This window comes from Pollicipes pollicipes, unplaced genomic scaffold (genome assembly GCF_011947565.3).
Source record: "Pollicipes pollicipes isolate AB1234 unplaced genomic scaffold, Ppol_2.1 Scaffold_7262;HRSCAF=8765_pilon_pilon_pilon, whole genome shotgun sequence".
NCBI lineage: Eukaryota > Metazoa > Arthropoda > Thecostraca > Pollicipedomorpha > Pollicipedidae > Pollicipes > Pollicipes pollicipes.
Genome location: NW_023597055.1, coordinates 10,273,904 through 10,280,141, shown reverse-complemented (window position 1 = coordinate 10,280,141; position 6,238 = coordinate 10,273,904). Strand labels below are relative to the sequence as shown.

The following is a 6,238-nucleotide window of genomic DNA, read 5'->3' as shown; positions in this document are numbered from 1 at the left end:
GGGGAGAAAACCGCGCGAACTTCACGCGCGCGACGTGCGCCGCCCGGCAGCCAGGTCGCTGTGTGTCACGTGGCGACGGGTCAGCTGTGGGCCTGACAGGAGAGGGCCAGGGAGGCGTGGGGCGCTGGAACGCGGCTGGCCCACGCTCACCCGGTTCGACACCGGCTGATACGGGTTTCACTCGGTGGAGCTGTTTCGCGGAGGTTGAAGTGTTTTCGTATTCATTTCTGTGGTCAGAATTTGCCAATCCGTTCCATGGTTGGTGCGTGATTGACGCGTCACAAGGTGTTACCCCCATCTAACAGCAACATGGTGTGTGCGACTTCCTGCACCAATGTCAACAAACGAATGCCAATGGACGGCTGCAATGGACCAACCGGTGGCACATGAAGTTCGCCGATGCCAGTTCTCGCATGAACCGACATGTCAGGGAGGATGAGCTCAACACCGGACGTCTGTCGGATCTCTTACTAGATTGGGGCGCATGCCTGTGTAAATCCATCTCGCCCAAGAAAGTTAAAACACAGCCGAGACAGAGCGTTCTGCGGGACCACATTTTCGACCCTTCCAGGGCGTACCAGCAGAAGTGCATTGATGCTCGTTATCTGTAAATAACTACGCCAAAAAAACGCCCATACCGCATACATATGTGTATTGCCACAAAGCACACCAAAAGATCCATACAAACAGGAATCGAAACAAAGCAGCATCTTGACTACACGAACGTCGCGCGATTCATCACAATTGGATGAGCATTGCAAGACATGACATCCAGAGGGCAGGCGGTGCGTTATGCTGGAATCCACGGGACCGGTAGCTGATGACGACGCTGACGACGCTGAGCAGTAGGTCACGGCCTAACAGCAACTCATTTCCAGACCACATTTGGACTGAAACGATTCAGTGCAAGGAGGAAAATAAGCCAATCCGCATTGCGCATCTTTCAAGTGCCGTGGTGATGATCACCACTTGCAAACTTCGTGGTGATCTAGTGCGATCGTGGCACCTCCAACTGCTCCTCTCCCTAGTCCTTCCCACCCTCCTGTCGAACCAGCCTCAGCGCCATCATACACCGCCGTCACAAACCACCCCGCCGCACGCCAGTCTGCACGCCGCCGCACGCCAGTCTGCACGCCGCCGCACGCCAGTCTGCACCCCGCCGCACGTCAGTCTGCATCCCGCCGCACGCCGCTGCACCCCCCGCACGCCAGTCTGCACCCCGCCGCACGCCGGTCTGCACCCCCGCACGCCGGTCTGCCCCCCGCGCACGCCGTGTCTGCACCCGCCGCACGCCAGTCTGCACCCCGCACGCAACCTGCATCCCCCGCACGCCAGTCTGCACCCCGCCGCAGTCGCACCCCGCCGCACGCAGTCTGCACCACTCCTAACGGCCCCATCTCTCCGACTAGGCGGCGTGCGACATACGACGTGCGACACGCGACGTGCGACATGTGCGTGCGGCGGCCGCCGAGCGCCGCGCCCCTCCAATCACAGCTTGCCGTCGGCCCGCACGCCGAGCTCCTCCAGGACGGCCGGCACGCGCTGCGAGCGCCGGCTCGTCCAGCGCGAAGTCGGTGTCGATCCAGTCCTGCCGCAGCCGGTCCAGCACCCGGCTCATGTTCCGGCCGGCCGGCACCCCCTGCCCCTGCGGGAGGGGAGGGGAGGGGGTGAGCCGGGCACGGCCAGACACGCCGAGCACGTGACAGTGTGCGCGCGGCCGAGAGACATCGAGGACAGCACGCACGGGGAGGACGTGGCGGCAGCGCCCGGCGACGACATCATGTGGAAGTGTGCGAGCACGTAGTACATGCATCGCCAAGCAAGCTGTTAACCTACCAAGGTGAAGACACTGAACGCATAACAGATGCCATGCAACCTGCGAAAACATGAAATGAACCGACATAACGAATTCTTATGCTGAAAAGTTAAATTTCAATCAAGATGTCACAGGGTACTTATTTTACATTATCAAGAAATCATTGGCATATGCAACGGGACTACTTGAAATTTAAACGAAGCCCTTATGGTCCCATCAGTCGTGGCAATGAAACTGCATTGAAACGCCGAACATTCTAATAAAATATACTGATGACTGCTTGGCATCTTCATTTAGCCAGATGTGTGTGGCACTGGGGCTTTATGACGCACTCAGCTGCTGAGGCTATTTGGCATCGCCTGCCTCTCACCCTGGCAGGACGGGCGGGCACCGGGGTGAATCGAACCCCGTACCTCTGGTTTCCCAGACGCAGTGGTTAACGCAGACGCGTTAACCATTACACTACCGGCACCCCATATTTGGTCAGATTCTCTAGCATCTAAAAAATCGCATATTTTCGACATGAGCAATGCTAATGCGAACATTATTTATTGCCTTTCCTCTCTATACCAAGACCGTGGCCGAATTCCGGGGTATATCACACCCATTCATTCTTAAGACATTTTACCAATGAGCACAAACATGCCTGAAATCACCGGAATATAACACCAGCATTGGGGTGTGCGTGGCAGTAATCCAGATCAATCCAGTCATAAGTGTTCCCCTGCAGCAACAAGATCTCTTATTTACCTTCAATGTCGCTCCCGTCACTGGAAACTTCGGCAGCTCCCAAGCCTCGAACTCCGCCGCCAGCTCATGCTGCCCTCTATACCTCGCCAGCTCAACTAAAAACTGCTTGCCAAGCCGCTTGCTGGCGCGGAAGTCGGCCAGCAGCTGCTGGAGCGGCTTTATCGGCTGCGGGTGTGGCGCCATCTCCCGGTGGGCGATGATGAAGAGGCCGAGGTCGCGCTCGAACGCCGACAGCTTCAGACGCTGGTGCAGGCTCATCATCTCCTCCGAAGAACCTGCCGGCCGGCATGGAAGCGTGGCGACGACGGGACAGCCAGATAGGCGGCGACACACACGCTGAACATGCGGGAAACGACGACAGCGCAGGCTCTCGTTCAACCCTCATATCACAGCGTTGACCACTGGCCGAAATCTCTCCGTCTATCCCCAAGTCTCAGCACCCACGATGTCAGACCACAAGACGTCATTTGCCGAGGCCGGCTCGGCGGCAACGGCCGCCGCCTCGAGCCGCGGACTTACGGAGCGGGCGGCCAGCAGCATGATGGGCTGCGGCTCCGACACCGCCTGCGTCCGGTCACAGACGCGCTCGAACTCGTCCGTGTCGGGCGAGGGAGGCAGGCCCACGTGCGGCCCCACCCCCGCCTCCAGCATAGTCAGCATCAGCTCCCGATGAAACCTGGCGCAGCGGCGGGCGCCGGGTCAGGCTGGAGGCCTCGCGGGCGGACGGCGGCGGGTCAGCGTGCGCAGGGGCAAATGTCACGACGGAAACCTGGCGCAGGGACAGATGCTGGGTCCCAGTACGTCGTCCGTGGGCGAAGATGAGCGCAAGATCGCGGTACGAGCCCGCACGTCAGGCTTTAACCAGAACGTAAGGTATATGGCGACACCAGGTGCCGGTAGGGGCCTCGAGCAGCGGCAGATATCACGTAAGGTCAGGTCACGACGGCGCCCCAGCAGTTTAGCGGCAACGTCAACAGCCCCAGCCGCCGGTTCCGCCGACCCACTCGGCATTCTCCACCTCCGGGGCGTCCACCTTCACCCGTACCGTCCACCCCCACCTGTGCCGTCTCCGTACCGGCCAGCCCCGCCCGTACCGCCTCCGTACAGGCCAGCCCCGCCTGTACCGCCTCCGTACCGTCCACCCCTGCCCGTACCCCTCCGTATCGTCTACCTCCACCCGCACCGTTCCCCACCGCTCGTACCGCCCCCCCCCCCCCCTCCGCCCTGCCGTCTCCGCATCGTCCATCCCCGCCGTATCCGTACTGTCCACCCCCGCCTGCGCCATCTCCGTACCGTCCACCCCCCCCCCCCCTCCCCGCCCGTACCGCCTCCGTACCGTCCGGCGAGTATGCGCCGCAGCTCCGACCAGAGCCTCTCGCCGGAGATACGCGCCAGGCCGGCCGTGTTGGCGCGAATGGCGTCGAGCGAGGCGGCCTCGTGCGCGTCCGGCGCCGCCGCCAGACGGCCGTAGAAGCGGAAGTAGCGCAGAATGCGCAGGTAGTCCTCCTGTATCCGGCGGGCCGGATCGCCGACGAACCTGCGGCGGTGGCGGGGGGAAGGTCAAGCACGACAAAAGCCGGAGCTGAGGTCAGTGGCGATACAGGATCGGGAGGGATGAACAGGGTATAATATAGAATCGAATGGGAAGGGAACGCAACATACATCGGTGGGTTGTCGTTATAAATCAGCGAGACGTCGAGGCCGAGGCCTCGGAGGCTCCGGCGGTGCGCGGGTTGGTGGAGAGGTTGAAAACGTCTGTCTGGGTTCGGCACCCTGGCTCAAGAACGCTGGTCTTCACCAACTGTAGAGACGGTACACTCTCATACCTACCCGTCACTGGTCGCGCGCTATCGCGACGGTAGCTGATAAGTCGATCTCACGCCCGGGACCAGCCGAACACGCACCCAGAGCGGTCAGCCTGACCTCAGTTCGGCCAATCAGAGCCCGGGACTAGCTGAAAACGCGCCCAAACCGTCAGCCTGAGCCTCAGCTCGGCCAATCAGAGCCCGGGACCAGCCGAACACGCGCCCAGACCGGTCAGCCTGAGCCCCAGCTCGGCCAATCAGAGCCCGGGACGGTCAGTCTGACTGTCGGAGTCTGACCCCGGCCTTGTCAGCACGACTAGGACGGCCAGTTGACCCCTGGAGCAGACAGCGAGCGGTGGGACAGTCTGCACCCAGCTGACCTGACCCTCCGGCGCTCGAGGTCGTCGACGCGCCGTCGAAGTAGTCGTACACGGTGCCGTCGAAGTCGAGGAACATGGCGTTGACTGTGAGGTCTCGGCGGCCGGCGTCCAGCTCCCAGTCCGTGGTGAACTCCACCTGCCAACGCCGGCGCACGCGGCGCGGTGAGCACGCGGCGGCTCCCGGCGGCCAGCCGTGCCCGCGCGCTCGCGCACCCTGAGCGAGCGCACGAACTCGCTGCCATCGCACGCACGTACGTACGCACGCACGCACGCGCGTGCGCGCGCACGCACGCACCACACACAAACGCAAACGCACACGCACACGCACACGCACCATCTCCGCAGTGACCCACGATTGTCACGGTTCAAGCACAACCGCGTTAGACGCCTTGCCTTAGTTTCCATGTGCTATCAGGCAAAGGTATCCCATTTAAATGAGATGACGTCAATTTCCACACCAAATCGTAGTCCCTGGAATCTACTGGCTTTCTCTGGACCTAGGCGTAAAGCACGCGCGCGAGTCTGCGACACAGATTCGTTGCCGAGTGCGAGCCAGCGCCAGGCTACCGGACGTCTCTACGGCCTGCCGACAATGACCGTCACAATGACCGACATGCCCTCCGACCCTCGCCCCTGACCTCGGCAAAGCCTCTGACCTCGGCATACCATCTGAACCCCCCTCTGACCCCGGCATACCGTCTAACCCTTGCCCTCTGACCTCGGCGTGCCGACCGTCGGTGGCCACGTCCACGCGCAGCGTGGTGACCTCCATGTTGACGGCGTCGGCGATGCGGGCGGTGATGGTGCCGTGCCGCTCGCCCTTGGTATTGATCAACCGCACCTCCTCCTTGGCGAACAGCTCCTTCATCTGGCCGGGCGTCGCCGGCGTGGCGAAGTCCAGGTCGTGGGGGACGATGCCTGCCGGGGTCACCGGGGTCGGCCGGTCACACGCGCCGGGCCGGGCCGTGCCGACAGCGGAGCTGCCCCGAGGCTGCGCGAGCGCCACCGTGGCACGCGGCGCGACAAGGCGACGAGGCTGCCGTTGTGTTCGCCACGTCCGTTGGAAGGGGAAGGAAACCTGCTCTGATTATCCGTTGGAAGGGGAAGGATAACTGCTCTGATTATCCATTGGAAGGGGAAGGAGAACTGCTCGGATTGTTCGGACACATAGCACATACGCTGATTTACAGAGGTTTCAGGGATTACCAGGACAAGCAGGTTTAGAGATCAAGCCTAATCAATTTACAGGTCACTACTGCTGAGTGCTGGCCGGCACTGGATCAAGAACAGACATAGCGGAAGCCGACCGTGCGTTTTTAATTTGCCCCACCCACGAGATAATATCTTTTTTGTAGTTGTGAGGACACACGTACACACGTAGTTTCGATCGCGTCATCGCTTCAGAAGGCAAAAGAAACAAAAACAAACAAAACAAACCAATCCGTTCGATATACAGTGTCCGGCACAGGTGATAAACTGGTTGTAAG

The 6,238-nt window shown here is 61.1% G+C and overlaps 1 pseudogene; it reads right to left on the bottom strand.

Moving 5' to 3' along the window:
* Positions 1 to 1,024: 1,024 nt before the first annotated feature.
* Positions 1,025 to 6,238, bottom strand: part of LOC119113417 (CCA tRNA nucleotidyltransferase 1, mitochondrial-like) — a 6,479-nt pseudogene continuing 1,265 nt past the window's right edge.